General features: G+C 40.5%; 1 protein-coding gene across 7 annotated transcripts in view; it reads left to right on the top strand.

Moving 5' to 3' along the window:
* Positions 1-18,687, top strand: part of SCAF8 (SR-related CTD associated factor 8) — a 666,705-nt gene that overhangs the window by 289,457 nt on the left and 358,561 nt on the right. Inside the window, exon 22 of one of the 7 annotated variants that reach the window (XM_069769411.1) lies at positions 11,951-14,974. The exons of 3 other annotated variants lie outside the window; for them this stretch is intronic. The gene's annotated coding sequence lies outside the window, so the exon portion shown is untranslated. Of the gene's footprint in view, positions 1-11,902; positions 11,920-11,950; positions 14,975-18,687 lie in introns of those variants that run through there. 3 more of the 7 variants (XM_069769413.1, XM_069769407.1, XM_069769408.1) reach the window with 3 other exon arrangements.

Genomic DNA, 18,687 nt, shown 5'->3' with positions numbered 1-18,687 from the left:
CACTTGTGGAACAGCTGCGTGGGAAAATTCTCTCTCATTCTTTTACCCATTTAATGCCATTAAAAAGTAAACTAATTCAAAGGGGTCTGCCTTAAATCCATAATAAAGAGGTCCTATGATGATTCCCAACTCTGCTACATCGGAGGCTGTGTTGAGCAGTAACGTGACTGCTCAGCACGGCCGCTGGAATACACTGAGTGTAACTTGTGAATCCAGCTGCTGTGACGAGTGCTGACGTCAGTAAGATTATTGCAGTTCACAGTCGATGGTCTGACCGTCAGTAAGTTCACACGCTGCGAGCGGTAAAGTCAGTAAGGTTACCGCAGTTTATCGGCTGTGAACTGCGATAATCTTAATGACATCAGCGCTCGTCACAGCAGCCGGATTCACATACTATTCTCAGTGTGTTCTGGCAGCCATGCTGAGTGATCACATTACTGATGTCACCGCTCAGCACATCCCCCCGGATGGCTCCAGCAAAGTAGTAATCCGCACAACGGGGAAGTCCACGCAGTGCACAGGTAATTGCATGAACTGATGCTGCAAGCATAAATACAGCCGTAAGTGAGCCGGGGTGCCGCTCCAAAGAAAATAGCCACAATAGATACAAAAATTGAAAGGAACAGATCGCACTCACCGGTTAGAAAAACTTTATTCCAATACTTTAAAACATCGGCGTTCGATGGACGACAGCCATTTTGTGCTGTAGTGGCGCTTCTACTGGTTACTGGTCATCCTCCAGATGTAGCAAAGTCGGGGATCGTTGTGGGACCTCCTTGTTATGGAGTTACGGTGGATCGCTTTAGATTATTTTATTTTTTAATGGTACTATATAGGTGCAAGAGGATCGGGGAGTGCGTTTTACAATTAAAGGACTTTATTTCTTTTCACTTCTTGGTTAGTAATGGGGGTGTCTTATAGACTCCTCTCCATTACTAACCCCTGAGCTTGATATCAGCAGACATCAACCCCAAAACCTTTACCCCTTATAACCAACACACCAAGGCTATCGGGAAGAGCCGAGGCTAAGTGCCAGAATTTTCACATCTAATGCTAGTGTTATTAGTTTAGGAAGGGGCCAATATTCATAGCCCCTTACCAGCCTATTAATATCAGCTCTCAACTGTCTGCTTAGCCATTACTGGCTATTCAAAATAGGGGGACCCCGTGCCATTTTTTGGGGGTGTCCCCCCTTTTTAACAACAAGTAAAGGCTAAGCAAACAGCTCTGAGCTGTTATAAATAGGCTGGGAAGATCCATGGATAGTGACCCCTTCCCAGAATAATAACACCAGTCCCTCCCCCCAGCTGTCTGCTTTCACTTAGCTAGTTAGGATCCCACACCATTTTTTTTTCATTTAATTATTTAATAAGTTTACTAAAGCTATACACCCTTTAGTGCCACATGAAAGGCACTAAAATGATGCTAGCTTATTGTTTGTAGAGGGCTTGTGACATGAAATATCTACAGGATATCTATCCTACCTATCTCTATATAAGATTGCCTAATTCGTTTCTAAACTAGCTTTAAATGACAGATTACTGTATGTAAAAGCTGATGTTAAAAACGCATTGCATACGCATGTCATACGGATACTAGGTGAAAAAAAAAAAAAAAAAAAAAAAAAAAAAAAAAAAAAAAAAAAAAAAAAAAAAAAAATCGCATTGTACTCGCATGACACTCGTCCTACTTTTCTGGATCACCATTGGACTGATTTTTTTTTGCTCCAGCCTTTGATGCGGGCTCACACGCTGAACCTGCTGATGGATTGTCATGACAGCTGAGGGTCTTCTGATGACCCCCGTGCCTGTCATTACGATCCTGATGCACTTTTATGTATAGCACAAGCAATCGGACAATCTCTTCGTGGTCATAAAAAATTGGGAAAATAGACACTAATTACCTTTTATAGTTCCACCAATGTCATCCCCTAAAGAAAATGGAATGAGTTTGTCATAAAAAATGGAACTCTACATATCCTGAAAAAAACCCTCAAAACCTGACCTGAATAGCTGAAAAATAACACATTTTACAGCTCTTTTCCCCATTTACGCCATGGCCATTTTTTCCACCACATTTTCAAAAGTCATAACTCTGATATTTTTCGGTCAATATAGTTGTATGAGGGCGTCTCCTTTTCTGGATTAAATCGAGAAAAAGGTGAAGAAAAAGAGTTAAAATCATCCCCTTTTTGCACCATCAAAAATAAAAACAATAAAAAATACACATTTTTTGTATGGCTGTGTTTATAAAAGTCCGATCTATCAAAATATAAAATGAATAAATCTTATCGGTAAACGACGCAACAAAAATAAAATAAGATAAAAAATGCCAGAATTAAAATCTTTGCCCACTGCAAATGAAATTTCAAAAGCCCCACGCGTTCCACAAAAAAAAAAAAAAAACGCCCTCATACAACTATATTGACCGAAAAATATCAGAGTTATGACTTTTGAAAATGTGGTGGAAAAAATGGCCATGGCGTAAATGGGGAAAAGAGCTGTAAAATGTGTTATTTTTCAGCTATTCAGGTCAGGTTTTGAGGGTTTTTTTCAGGATATGTAGAGTTCCATTTTTTATGACAAACTCATTCCATTTTCTTTAGGGGATGACATTGGTGGAACTATAAAAGGTAATTAGTGTCTATTTTCCCAATTTTTTATGACCACGAAGAATAACTAAAATACACTTTAAAAATGTGTACCTCATTCTGTAACAAATATATCTATTTATCTGAAACCTTTTTTTTTACAGGGGTGGGTTAGCAATAGTAATTTGGATTTCCTGTGGCATTTTTCTCTATTTTTTTACTTGTTAATTTTATTAATTTATTTACTTCTATTTTTTTTACATTGTGCCCCCATATGATCATAGAAGATCTTAGGGAGGCATTTAAATATTGTAATATTTTAATTTTCATCTTATTGGCATCAACTGTTCTGTTTACTGCATATACAGCACTTCTTTAGCTTCTGTATATACAGCGATTGAGAAGGCAGAACTGGTAATAAACTGTCTGTGCCTTCTCAGTGATGTTTTAGAAAATATTGCAGAGGAGGATGTTTAACCCCTTAGTGACAGAGCCAATTTGGTACTTAATGACCGGGCCAATTTTTACAATTCTGACCACTGTCACTTTATGAGATTATAACTCTGGAACGCTTTGACAGATCCCGCTGATTCAGAGATTGTTTTTTCGTGACATATTGTACTTCATCTTAGTGGTAACATTTCTTCAATATTACTTGTGATTATTTATGAAAAAAACGGAAATATGGTGAAAATTTTTTAAATTTTGCAATTTTCAAACTTTGTATTTTTATGCCCTTAAATGAGAGAGATATGTCACAAAAAATAGTTAATAAATAACATTTCCCATATGTCTACTTTACATCAGCACAATTTTGGAAACAAATTTTTTTTTGTTAGGGAGTTAAGGGTTAAAAGTTGACCAGCAATTTCTCATTTTTACAACAACATTTTTTTTAGGGACCACATCACATTTGAAGTCATTTTGAGGGGTCTATATGATAGAAAATAACCAAGTGTGACACCATTCTAAAAACTACACCCCTCAAGGTGCTCAAAACCACATTCAATAATTTTATTAACCTTTACGTGCTTCACAGGGAACTGAAACAATGTGGAAGGAAAAAATGAACATTTAACTTTTTTTGCAAACATTTTACTTCAGAACCATTTTTTTTATTTTCACAAGTGTAAAAACAGAAATTTAACCATAAATTTTGTTGTGCAATTTCTCCTGAATACGCCGATACCCCAAAAACCACTGTTTGGACGCACCGCAGAGCTTGGAAGAGAAGGACCACCGTTTGACTTTTTCAATGCAGTGGCTGGAATTGAGATCGGACGCCATGTCACGTTTAGAGAGCCCTTGATGTGCCTTAACAGTGGAAACGCTCCACAAGTGACACCATTTTGGAAACTAGACCCCTTAAGGAACTTATCTAGTTGAGTGGTAAGCACTTTGAACCCCCAAGTGCTTCACAGAAGTTTATAAGGTAGAGCCGTGAAAATAAAATAAAAAATCACATTTTTTCTACAAAAATGATTTTTTGCCCCAAAATTTTTATTTTCTCAAGGGTAACAGGAGAAATTAGACCAAAAAAGTTGTTGTGCAATTTGTCCTGAGTACGTCGATACCCCATATGTGGGGGTAAACCACTGTTTGGGCGCACTTTAGAGCTTGGAAGAGAAGGAGTGTCATTTGACTTTTTCAATGCAGAATTGGCTGGAATTGAGATCGGACGTCATGTCGCGTTTGGAGAGCCCCTGAGTGCCTAAACAGTGGAAACCCCCCACAAGTGACACCAATTTGGAAACTAGACCCATTAAGGAACTTATCTAGATGTGTGGTGAGCACTTTGAACCCCCAAGTGCTTCACAGAAATTTGTAAAGTAGAGCCATGAAAATAAAAATCCTTTTTTTTCCTCAAAAATGATTTTTCAGCCTGCTATTTTTTTTATTTTCTCAAGGGTAACAGGAGACATTGGACCCCAAAATTTGTTGACCAGTTTGTCCTGAGTATGCTGATACTCATATGTGGGGGGGGGTGGGGACTGTTCGGGCACACATCCAAGCGCCACTTGTAATGCAGACCTTGATGGGATGGTCTGCGGGCGTCATGTTGCATTTGCAGAGCTCCTGATGTACCTAAACAGTAGAAACCCCCCACAAGTGACCCCATTTTGGAAACTAGACCCCCCCAAGGAACTTATCTAGATGTGTTGTGAGAATTTTGAATGCCCAAGTGCTTCAAAGAAGTTTATAATGCAGAGTCGTGAAAATAAAAAATATTTTTTTTTTCCACAAAAAAGATTTTTCAGCCCCCAAATTTTTATTTTCACAATGGTAACAAGAGAAATTGGACCCCAAAAGTTGTTGTCCAATTTGTCCTGAGTACACTGATACCCCATGTGTGGGGGGGACCACTGTTTGGGCGCACGGCAGAGCTTGGAAGAGAAGGAGCGCCATTTTGGAATGCAGACTTTGATGGGATGGTCTGCGGGCGTCATGTTGCATTTGCAGAGCTCCTAATGTACCTAAACGACCCCATTTTGGAAACTAAACCCCCCAAGGAACTTTTGATGTGTGGTGAGAACTTTAAATGCCCAAGTGCGAAACAGAAATTTATAATATAGAGTCGTGAAAATAAAAAATATTTTTTTTCCCACAAAAAAAATGTTTTTAGCCCCCAAGGTTTTATTTTCACAAGTGTAACTGGAGAAATTGGACTCCAAAAGTTGTTGTCCAATTTATCCCGAGTACGCTGATGCCCCATATGTGGGGGTAAACCACTGTTTGGGTGCACGGCAGAGCTCAGAATGGAGGGAGCACCATTTGACTTTTTGAGCGCAAAATTGGCTGTGGCATTTGGAGACCCCCTGATGTACCCTAAAAGTGGAATCCCCCAATTCTAACTCCAACCCTAACCCCAACACACCCCTAATCCCAACCCGATCCATAATCCTAATCACAACCCTAAATCCAACACATCCCTAATCCTAATCTCAACCCTAACCTCAAACCTAACCCTAATTGAAATACACCCCTAACCTTAACCCTAACCCCTAACCTTAACCCTAATCCCAAACCTAATCCTAATGCCAACCGTAATCCTAACCCTAATCCCAACTCTAACCCTAACTTTAACCGCAACCCTAGCCCTAACTTTAGCCCCAACCCTAACCCTAGCCCAAACCCTAGCCCTAACTTTAACCCTAGCCCTAACCCTAACTTTAACCCTAACCCTAGCTTTAGCCCAACTCCTCTAGCTGCCAGCCAGCAGATCACGGCGGTCGCACTGCGCATGCGCCCGCCATTTTCTTACCGGATGAAGAAGCCATCGGTCAGGAGGGGACGCAGGAGGACCCAGGGACACCTGTAAGTATAACAGGGTCCCCGAATCCCCCTATTTCTCTGTCCTCTGATGTGCGATCACATCAGAGGACAGAGAATAACACACCGCTTTTTTTTGTGGCTGCCGGTAAACAGTTAATTACCGACGATCGCAAAACAGGGGTCAATAAAAACCGACCCCGATCATATTCTTTGGGGTCTCGGCTACCGGGGGTACCGGCCGGCGGGCGTACTGCGCATGCGCCCGCCATTTTTTGGCCGGAACAAGATGGCGGTGCCCATCGAGAGCCACGAGGAGCACCAGGGGAGACAGGTGAGTATCGGGGGGCGATCGGGGACTCCATTTCTCTGCCCTCTGATGTGCGATCACATCGGAGGACAGAGAAATTAAATGGGAAATCGCGTTTTTTGGTTTTTTTTTGTGACCGCTGGTAAACTGTTAATTACAGGCGATCGCAACCCGGGGGTCGGTAAAAAAAAACCTCGAATCATGTTCTCTGGGGTCTCGGCTACCCCCGGCAACAGACTCTGGGGGGTGCTATTCATTTTTTCCACAGTGCCGTTAATTATCGGTGCTGTGGTTTAAGTACCCTTAACTGCCGCCGTTAAAAGGCGTATCGACGGTCGTTAAGGGTTTAAGGTCTCCTGGCAGTCTGGAAGCTGTTAATTGTGTGGCAAGTATTTTTAGTCAAAGTGTTACGATCCTCATTAACTAACAAAATGGGCTGCTATGAGCCACACTCTGATGGGTCTTTTCCTGTTTTAAGCAAAATCACTATGGTAACATTATAAAATGTAGATGCCAAAATGGGAGTAGGTATAGCGTACTGAAAAACATTATGTAAATGAGGAACAAACTGGTTCTTTATATTTATTGAACATTTTTATCAGAAGCCTATCAAGGCTAACTAACTACCTCAGGCCATATTTCCATTATCTGTGCTGATTTAATCGAAAGTAATATTGGCCTCTCGAATCTTGTGTTGATCTTTCCTTAAAGGGAACCTGTCACAGGATTTTGTGATGTAAACCGCAGGCACTGTTATGTTGCTGCTGTTATACTGACTCTAAATGACACCTGGGATGAAGAAATCCGTCTTGTGTAATCAGTGTTAGAAGTTTTCAACTAATGATATACCCGTGCTCTGGGGCAGGACTGTAGGCAGAGTCTTATCTTCCTGCTCTAAGCCAGAAAATCCAAGAAAAGACCTGCCCACAGGCCACCCTTTAGCACAAACAGTCTCTCTCGATCTGTCTCTATGATGAGAAACATGTTTGTGCCTTGGGGCGACCTGTGGTCAGGTCTTTCCTTGGTATTTCTGGCTTAGGGTACCGTTACACTAAACGACTTACCAACGATCACGACCAGCGATACGACCTGGCCGTGATCGTTGGTAAGTCGTTGTGTGGTCGCTGGGGAGCTGTCACACAGACAGCTCTCTCCAGCGACCAACGATCAGGGGAACGACTTCGGCATCGTTGAAACTGTCTTCAACGATGCCGAAGTCCCCGGGTAACCAGGGTAAACATCGGGTTACTAAGTGCAGGGCCGCGCTTAGTAACCCGATATTTATCCTGGTTACCATTGTAAAAGTAAAAAAAAAAAAAACCACTACATACTCACATTCTGATGTCTGTCACGTCCCCCGTCGTCGGCTTCCCTGCACTGACTGTCAGCGCCGGCCGTAAAGCAGAGCACAGCGGTGACGTCACCACTGTGCTCTGCTTTACGGCCGGCGCTGACAGTCAGTGCTGGGAAGCTGACGGGGGTACGTGACTGACATCGGAATGTGAGTATGTTGGGGTTTTTCTTTTTACTTTTACAATAGTAACCAGGGTAAATATCGGGTTACTAAGCGCGGCCCTGCACTTAGTAACCCGATATTTACCCTGGTTACAAGTGAACACATCGCTGGACCGGCGTCACACACGCCGATCCAGCAATGACAGCGGGTGATCAGCGACCAAAAAAATGTCCTGATCATTCCCCAACGACCAACGATCTCCCAGCAGGGGCCTGATCGTTGGTCGCTGTCACACATAAGGAGATCGTTAGCGGGATCGTTGCTACGTCACAAAAAGCGTGACGTTGCAACGATATCGTTAACGAAATCGTTATGTGTGAAGGTACCTTTAGAGCAGGAAGATAAGACTCTGCCTACGGTCACGCTCCAGAGCATGGACATCTCATTAACTGAAAACTTCTAACACTGACTACACAAGAACCCCAAGATGGATTTCTTCACTCCAGGTATCATTTTAATCAGTATACCAGTGGCAACAAGATAATGTAGCTTACTTAGCAAAATCCTGCTGACAGATGCGCATTAACCCCTTTACCCCCAAGGGTGGTTTGCACGTTAATGACCGGGCCAATTTTTACAATTCTGACCACAGTCCCTTTATGAGGTTATAACTCTGGAACTCTTCAACGGATCCTGATGATTCTGACATTGTTTCCTTGTGACATATTGTACTTCATGATAGTGGTAACATTTTTTTGATATTACCTGCGTTTGTTTGTAAAAAAAAAAAAAAATGGAAATTTGGCGAAAATTTTGCAATTTTTCAATTTTGAATTTTTATGCCCTTAAATCACAGAGATATGTCACACAAAATACTTAATAAGTAACATTTCCCCCATGTCTACTTTACATCAGCACAATTTTGGAACCAACATTTTTTTTTGTTAGGGAGCTAGAAGGGTTAAAAGTTGACCAGCAATTTCTCATTTTTACAACACCATTTTTTTTAGGGAATACATCACATTTGAAGTCTATTTGAGGGGTCTATATGATAGAACATACCCAAGTGTGACACCATTCTAAAAACTGCACCCGTCAAGGAGCTCAAAATCACATTCAAGAAGATTAGTAACCGTTCAGGTGTTTCACAGGAATTTTTGGAATGTTTTAAAAAAAATGAACATTTAATTTTTTTTCACAAAAAATTTACTTCAGCTCCAATTTGTTTTATTTTACCAAGGGTAACAGGAGAATTTGGACCCCAAAAGTTGCACACAGCAGAGCTCGGAAGGGAAGGAGCGCCATTTGACTTTTCAATGCAAAATTGACTGGCATTGAGATAGGACGCCATGTCGCACTTGGAGAGCCCTTGATGTCCCTAAACATTGATGCTATGTGCACACGTTCAGGATTTCTCGCAGAAAATTCCTGAGAAAAACTGGACATTTTCTGCAAGAAATCAGCAAGAAAACCGCATGCGTTTTTGCCGCGATTTTGAAGCGTTTTTGCCGCGGTTTTGACGCGTTTTTGCCGCGGTTTTTCCAGACACTTCCCAATGCATTTTGTAGTGGGAAATCCACAAAAAGAAAAAAACGCAAAATTAATGAACATGCTGTGGTTTTTACCGCGATGCGTTTTTTTTCGTGGAAAAAAATCGCATCATGTGCACAAAACATGCGGAATTCATTCTAAATGATGGGTTGCTTATTGTATGCGGTTTTATAGCGTTTTTATCGGGAAAAACCGCGAAAAAACCGCAACGTGTGCACACAGCCTGAAACCCCCCAAGTGAAACCATTTTGGAAAGTAAACCCCCTAAGGAACTTATCTAGATGTTTGGTGAGCACTTTGACCCACCAAGTGCTTCACAGAAATTTATAGTGCAGAGCCGTAGAAATAAAAAATCATATTTTTTCACAATAATGATTTTTGCCCCCAATTTTTTATTTTCCCAAGGGTAACAGAATAAATTGGACCCCAAAAGTTGTCTGAGCGCTCTGCGCAGGTGCTTGTAAGCCACCTCCCTGCAGGACCCGGAAGCAGCCCCGCGGCCATTTTGCATCCGGGGCCTACAGGGATAAGGAGGTAGGAGATCCTCGGAGAAACACGATCACATCGTGATTCTCCGAGGGTTTCAGGGAAGCACGCAGGGAGCCCCCTCCCTGCGTGATGCTTCCCTATGCCGCCGGAACGCTGTGATCTTGTTTGATTGCAATGTTCCGGGGTTAATGTGCCAGGGGCGGGCCGTGACCGCTCAGGCACATAGTGCCGGATGTCAGCTGTGATAGTCAGCTGACACCCGGCCGCAATCGGCCGTGCTCCCCGTGAGCGCGGCCGATCGCAAATGACGTACTATCCAGTCGGTGGTCATACGGGCCCACCCCACCTCGACGGGATAGTACGTTTAATGTCAGAAAGGGGTTAAAGGGAATCTGTCACTAGGTTTTTGCTGCCTAATCTGAGGGTAGTATAATGTACAGATAGAGACCCTGTTTTCTCTGGTGTGTCAGTTACTGGGCTTCTTGTTGTAGTTTATTTTTTTTATAAAATCACAATTTTAGTTGCAGTAATTTATTGCTGGAGGACTAGTAAACCTGCTGCTAACTAGGCCTCCATATTCATGAACTGTGAGTAATCCTTCTCTGGCACTTATGAGCAGGTTGCTGGAGACAACTTAATGGTGGTGTATTTAGATTATATATGGAAAAACCTGGTGTCAGGCTCCCTTAAAGGAGTCCAGCACTGCATCCCCTTCAATCTTAGAATCAGTAGGGGATATCAGCGGTTGAATCAGTAATAAAGTGGTGTCATATCTGATGTGGTATATGCACATATATAAATATACCCCCCTTATTTATGTACTAATAGAATGTACATAACTATATGCAGCACATACATGGTTATGATTCTTCATTTTGTCACATTCTTCTTGAATCCATATAAGCCCCTCAATACGTTCAGCCAAAGCAATATTGTGGATTGTAGCATCCAGTGTAGTCCTGATTAGATCAAGCATATTTCCCATACATAATGACTGCATATTGGGTTAAAATTAAAGATCTTCTCATATTCTCTAAATATAATAAAAGGTTAGCTAAATGCCTGACATGGTTCATTATTATTCTATGCCTGGCTCACAAAAAGGATAGATCCCATCTGGGCTAAAATAAAAATAGGAGAATCTCTTGGTAATTATACATGGCAGATCCATAAGGGGATTTTCCTTTCAAAGCCTTGTACTCCGTTTGTCTGGATAAATGCATGTTTTCCATTGACATGAATATTTACAATGTGATTCTCCATGCCGATCTCCAGTTAATTTGGAAGTAGTAATATCAAAATGTGTCAGCCTAAGCATCGGGTCACCATTATGTTATGGATGAAAAAGTGATATGATATTCTATTTTTATTTTTCAAATTTGAAGAATAGAGAATCTTTTTCAGGGAAGACAATTATGTTCACAGGGTATGAAATGGGCATATTACATGAAACAGCAAATTGAGAAGATAAATCCCAAAATGGATTACATAATTCTAGACATATATTATCAGTGTTTGAACATTACAAATTGTATGCAGTTTTTGGATCAGCAGCAAGCCACTAATTGCTACAATCAAAGTGATTTGAACATTTTCACGTTCGATGGCCAGATGAAACTCATGTTTTATTGCTTGGGTGGCCATAATCAAGTCACATATAGGGCTCATTCTGACATTAGTTTCTCTTGCACAAGTTCTATTCCTACTAATATAGTTTAAATGCCTCTTCACATGTCCGTGGCGCTGTAGAGTTCTAGTCCTGCTCCTCTCTGAAGAGGCAATTAGCATATTTAATTTCCCAGAGGAGCATGGCATGGCAAATGAGCCTCCTTACATTGGCATGCCAGGGCCGCTATGTCACTCTCCACAAGGAGAATCCTTACATAACCCCTGACACTTGACAATCCCTTTGACTATGCTAACACATGGTAAAGAAGCAGTTCTTCAGAAACACGGCTTTCCATTGAACCGCCCTCCATGATTGTTCTCCATACGCTGAAATTATATTTTTTACTCACGGCAGCTGAACCATTTCTCTGCATCCGATCAGACACCCTCTTGATTTTTAGATTTTTTTTCCTCCTTTCTCTTCCTTTATGTTACCAGTCATGAGAAATCTGAGTCACTTGGAGGACAATGTGATTATTTGTATCCAAATATCCTACTAACTAAGCTACAAGAGTATCATTTGAAGTGAGGATAAAATGCATTCACCTGTTTTAACATTTGTGACCAGGACTTTGAAGAATCTTTGTGAACCTGTCCATGTTATTTCATCATACAGGAGGATCTGACATCTCGGTGGATTCTCTAAATGTGCCTGATTTCTGGAAATCTCCAAATACCAAAGGATTATTGTTTTTTTTTTCTTTTTGAAACTCGTGATTCCTTCAAGATTATGGACTATGTGTAATAAGAATATTAGCCTGTTTTGTCATTTTATAGGATTATTTAAATAGTAACTGTTGTGTAGAACACTTGTACATGTAATCATAAGATACATTGTAATACATGGTATCAGAGAAATGTACTTTTTTCACCTCCATGACTGATAAAGCATTCTCAATATTCTCATTCCAATGAATACAGACTTTCTCATTACTAGATAGATGCCAAATGGTGCTGATAAAGTTCTATGGAGAACTTGCATTACAATATCTGCTTCTCTCTACATAGAATTGTCATCTCTTATCTCTGTAATTGAGGATCTGTCTTCCCTCAATACAGATTGTACAGATTCTACTCATGAATTAAGAGTGAAATAACAATCCAAGAGAAGCAGATTTCTCTGATAACATATATTACAAAGTTGCTTATTTTCATGTTTACCATTGATTTAAGGAATAAAAAAATTGAAACAACGATTACTCTTTAGGAAGTTTTTTTCTAAATGTACAAACTAAAGAATGTAAACTGACCTATTTGTTATAATCTGTTCATGTACCTATTTATATCCATTCTACTAAGTCTGATACTTTTCTGAAGGACAAGTGTCCTGTGTAAAGCATCTTCCTCTTTGTCTGATAAGAGCACTCTCAGGTCCCATGGGGCAACAGTATCAGATGCACTACTGTAGAGGAACATTTCAATTGATAGCAAGTGACTGATAGGAATGGGCCAGAAGCATGGGACTGACAGAGATAGCGGAGTGCTGTACTTGACTGTATACAGCAGTCCCATAAACAATGAATGCATGTGTGGTCATTATCACATTTAAAAGAGATTTGTCTCATCCTCTTTTTTGGGATCATAGGGGATTCAATAGTTTGACCTCTAGCAATGAGCAAGTTATCACTCATCCAGTGGATTTGTGATAACTTGCTAAACTGAGAATAATCCTTTAAGGGTGTATTCCCAAAATCACCATGTGGTCTTATAATAATGTACACATATTTGTGCCAATATAACCGATTTTAAATCTGCCCCGTTTTCCACATATCTACTCCTTAAAAATGCCCCTCCATTTACTCTCCAGTTGCCATGAGAACTGTCATATAGTTCTAGCTTCTACTGTGAAGGAAAGGGGTACCTATGTGCTGGTAGCTAAAAATAGTGATGTACTGCAGGATGGCCTGCATAAAAAGGGTATAGAAAGTAGGCAAATACTGCAGGATGGGTTGTATATAGAAGGGACAGAAAGGGTAAAGATGCTGCAGAATGAGCTGTATACTGGGAAATGAGAAGTGAGATATAATGCATTATGGGGCTCTGTAGAGAGGGGCAGAGATTAGATGAGCTGTTTGTTTCTTGTACTGAGAGTTTACTTATGTTAAATTACAACTGCTGCCCTATTGATGCTTATCGCAAAGAATTATCTTCTGCTATTTGCATCAACAGTGCAGCAGTTGCAGTTTTGCATTACTAACATGTCAGCAACAGGTGACAACTATGCACTACCCTTGTTGAGGAGTGCAGGAGAATTGAGCTTTGCTAAAACTAGAAAATGATGTATTTATGAATGTAAATGGCAGAAGATAAAATTGGTTGGGCATCGGACTGTACTAAATCAAAAAGTTCACAGAGGCACTAGGTGAATTTATTTAATACACTTAAATTGGCTAGATGATAACTCAGAGAAATTCGACTATCTCAATGACCACACAAGAGAGGGGGGAGGACTGTGCAGCACTGAGGAGAAGCAAGTAACGCTGGAAAATATAGTTTTAGCAGCTAAGGATAGGACTGTTCATTGTCCTATGTGAAACTGGATGCACCGAAGGGCAGATACAGATGAAAAAAGTCACAAGAAACTATATGTTGAGCTTAATCTATATATGAACATTAAGTATGCATTTACTGTGCTTTGTTAAAAATAGTGCAATTTTTCGAATAACCCTTTAAATGTATAAATCAAGTGCAGTTACTGGCAGAACTCCATTTAGTGGTAGCTGCAAATAGACATAATTTGACACTTAAGGAATTTGACAGGTCAGGTAACGCTGCTAAACTGTAGATTAACATGCTGGTTAATAGAGTTATGACAGTGCCTGGCTGCTTTATTGATAATGCGCTTCAGTCCTCGCTCACCATACTGTCAGCGATGGATGCAAGCATGCCGCTGGACTGTGAGTGACAGCAGTCAGTACGTAAGTACGGAGCTGGCTATCAGTCAATGTGTCGGGGTATGATCACAGTATAGTGAGAGAAGACTGAAGCCGCACCAGCACAACTTAATGACTGAAAGCCGGCAGCTCCAGTGAGAAATAAACTTTATTTTCTGAAGGGAGCAGCACTTCCAGAATAGAGGCCAAGCACCTTCACAACGCCATTAACCCTCTGATTAAAACTATAACTGCACGTTAATAGAGTTATCTGACCTGACAGGTTTCCTTTAACGTCTAGAAAATGTATTTGAAGCTCAATGCGTAAAAAGAGCTTTGACTTATGTATTAAGGAGTTAATGAACCCCTAATTTTGGTTCTCAAAAAAAATCCTATTTCAATAAAAAAAAAGAAAGCAAAAGGATGTTTGAGTGCAGACATTCACTTTACACGGTAATCATAATATTAGTACTAATATGTATAGAGAAAGAAATGTGCTCTGCTCAGTCAGCTCGGTCGTTCCTTCCCCTCCTGCACAGGCATATGCTCCTGGGTAAAATAGTCTGTTGTGACTAAATATAAGAAATATTCAAAAACTAAAATGTCATTTAGCAAATTTAATTTCTAAAGAGTCTTGTTGACATTTGACCTGTAAATATTTGCTGTAAGATTGTTGAAATGAATCCTGCTTTTATAAGCCTTCAGTGTATATAATCCATGTAATGCATTTTCTGTGTATGTATTACTGAATAAACAGCCTGGTTATATCTTTGTGATCTCATTACTGCTAATATGAATTCTTTGTGTTAGTATGGCTCTTGACACATTACAGTTACACCTGTATATATTCCCCATATATGGTATATTTATATATTTAAATATATATATTACAACTGTCTTTTCTCTTCAATTAAATGGGCTTTCCTGAACTGGACAGAAAACTTTAGAAAATGTACCTCTGTCATTAACGACTAGCCACAACTAGCCAGCTCAGGAAATGCAGATCTAAACAGATCTAGTCTCCTGCAAAAGTAGCAGTATGACTGCCAAGGATGCTGCTGCAGAGCTCTATCTCCAACTGACACAGTGGCCCTGATAATTAAGATATGTGTGTATTTTACATTTCAATAATTTGCAACATTTTTGTGACATCTGGTCTTACTGCACCAGTCTCGGCCAGCTACACTAATATGGACGCAGAATGGGTGCAATGGGGCATGACTAGGACTGCCTGACAGTCATGGAAAGTCATACCACTTTAGTGTTGTAGCTTACTCCAGACATGTCCTCCAGTCATTACTAGCAGTAGAGAAATGCATCTAATTCATTAGCTGTGTGCAACTCTTAATGAATTAGGCGAATCCTCCTCCAGCAAGCCCCTTCTGAAGACTGACGTGCACAGCGGCAGGCTTAGGCTATGTTCATGTAACATTTTACCCTAACAGTTATATGTTTTGAGGGGGTGATTGTAATGTTGGAGTTGGAGCTACTGTGTGCAGCTGCCTACTTCAAATAGTCGCATACGACTGAAAATTATGACCAACTCAGCGCACAGTGACTCCGTCCGTATAATTACAGCCAGTGGCCCCGTCAGCGCATACAACGAAATCTCAGTGTCCAGGGCCTCAGACCTAAGCCCCGTATGAGCCTCAGACATAAGTGCAAAGCACAATATGAGCCTACATGAATCTGTCCCTATTCTCCATATACTTGGATACATCAACAAATTTATATTTTTGTTAAGGTCAAATCTTTACAGATTGTGCCAACAACTGCTCTGTCTTTTTAAATGTAAGGGGTTTTCAGTCAAAAATGTTGTTAAAAATGCTTATATTGGTAAGATATGCAGCTACTACACAGATATGGGGCTTTTTAAAGGAAAAAAAGCAAACTAATTTATCACTTTTCATCTTTTTTTCTGGGTTCTTCGCTAAACCACTATTAATACTCTATATTTGGATATATTAAATTATCTCAACTAGCTTTTCTATTATAAGGAGCACTAATTTTAATTAGTTGTTGCCAGGGCTTAAAGGAAATTTATTATTAAATGAATATCACACCAATACTCATTTCACATCAGATTAATATTTAGTTTTAACTAATTAAACAAAATTTAGCTTTTCGTTCATTTTAACAATCAACTTCTCAGACTACTATAATTGATAAACTACAAATTGATATATTACAAAGAGCACAATAAAAAGCACAGTAAAACGGTACATATACTTCAATGGCTACACTGTAAGTCTATGTTTGACTATCTAATATACCTTGAAGTATGACTAGAGATACAGCAGGTGAAATAAGTATTGAATACATCACCAATTTTTAAGTAAATACATTTCTAAAGGTGATATTGACATGAAATTCTCACCAGATGTCGATAACAACCCATCCAATTAACACAGGCAAAGAAATAAAACCATAGATGTCCATAAATTAAGTTATGTATAATCATTAGAAATGACAAAAGGGAACAAGTATTGAACACATGAAACCAACTGAAATCTATCAGTAATTAGAAAACAATCCTACCATTTAGTAAAAAAGCTGGTTCAACTGATGTCCTAAAGGTGTCTCATTACCAAGTGGTCAAGCAAGAAACTTCTCAAGATGGGTGGGTAAAACAAGTGTGCTGTATCAAGACCTTACTGTTGCCCTTCTGATGGCATTGGCTACAAAAGAATTTCTAAACTACTAAAGGTTTTAGTGAGCACTGTTGGGGGATATAATCCTGAAGTGAAATGATCATTTTTGAGCAATACATTTTTATTAAGAATTTTTACCATATTACATTTATAATGCAAGTCAAAATATTAATACAAAACCTAAAGACCTAAGACAGGCATATAAGAGAAGGAGACAAGGAAAGAGTAGGGATATCTTTTAGGTTTACGATTACTAGGTTCCAGCTGGAGAGTTTGGTGTGGCCAAGCTGTTTAGACAGAATAGAGGCATGGCTTAAGGGCTATGGTTAGTGTAGTCTACCTAGGGAAGCCAAACTGTGCCAAACCTGTTTACTTTGTGAGTAAGGCTGTCAATTGTTCATTAATCGTGCCATGATAGTCATCTTTTGACTTCCAAAAGGTCAAGGTTTGGTTTTTTCGAGGCCAAAGCTATGGTTTGTTTAGCCACTAAAAATATAAAAGAGGTGATGGTCTGGGAATACTTGAGGATACTAGGGATTTGCTTATTCAGTAGAGCTTCCCAAGATTGTTTTTGAGAATAATATTGGTAACTGTGAGAATTAGAAATTATACTCTGATTGAGAGTCTACAGACTATGGGGCATAACCACCACATGTGGTACATGTCTACAATAGAATTGCAGCCTGTAAATCAATTGGGGAAGTAGCCAGAGATTGCTTGGGCCACTCTGGCTACTTCCCCAGGTAGAATCTGGTCAGCACCTTGTTGTTTATTTCAAACATTAAAATGTTTTGAATTCAACCGCTAGAGCAAGTCCAGATTTGGGACCATTTCGGTTCAGTAAGGCTAGTTTCACATTTGCAGACGAGGGCTTTGCGGAGGGCAACGTAGACCCTCCGTTAAGCCCTGTCCACTGCCACGCCTCTTCCTTCAGCTCCGCCTACATCGGCATGCGTCTTGCGTACCCTATCTTTAACATTGGGTACGTAGGCCATGCAGATGTATGCGGATGCGTCTGCATGCGTCGTTTTGATGCTGCACCGACTGCAACATGTTGTCTGAACGCAGGTTGGCGCAGCATCAAAATGATGCGGAGACATCCGTATACATCCGCATGACCTGCTTACCCAATGTTAAAGATAGGGTACGCGGGATGCATGCAGATGTAGGCGGAGCTGAAGGAAGAGGAGCAGCAGTGGGAGGGGTTTAATCAGCCTTAGAGTTAGTCCAATGTTCGTTTCTCAAAGGGAAGTATATATTTAAGGGCATCTGTCACCCGCCGGGATGTATATGACCTATTAATCTGGGCATAGAGTTTATTGAAATGGTAAACTAGTCCTACTTGTATGCCTCATATTAGTGGTCTTGTTGTTGAGAAATGTTATATTCTTTCTGTATGCTAATGATTTCTTCCAGGCTCCGGGGCGTGCGGTGCCTGGAAGAAATCCCTGCCTCCTGTCTTCATTGTAATACTACCCCCTACCATGCACGTCGGTTGTGGCCCCAGAATCCCCTACCCTGCACTCCCTCAAAAATTCATATCTCTTCCTCCCTTCTATGGGCACTGCATTCAGGGATCTTCTGCTCCGGCGCTAGCGACTTTCGCTTCAGTGACCCCCGGCGTGCACAACGATAAGGTACTCTCCCCAATTCCTCCCTGCATAGTCATCACTATGTACACATGGCTCCTAACAGTGACTATGCAGGCAGGGAGTGGGTAAAGCACTTTATCGTTGCGTATGCCTGAGGTCCCAATGACTCAACGGCGCCTGCGCAAAAGATCCCTGGATGCAGTGCCCATAGAAGAGAGGAAGAGGTATGGATTTTTG

This window comes from Ranitomeya imitator, chromosome 5, assembly GCF_032444005.1.
Source record: "Ranitomeya imitator isolate aRanImi1 chromosome 5, aRanImi1.pri, whole genome shotgun sequence".
NCBI lineage: Eukaryota > Metazoa > Chordata > Amphibia > Anura > Dendrobatidae > Ranitomeya > Ranitomeya imitator.
This window is presented reverse-complemented; position numbering and strand designations above follow the sequence as displayed.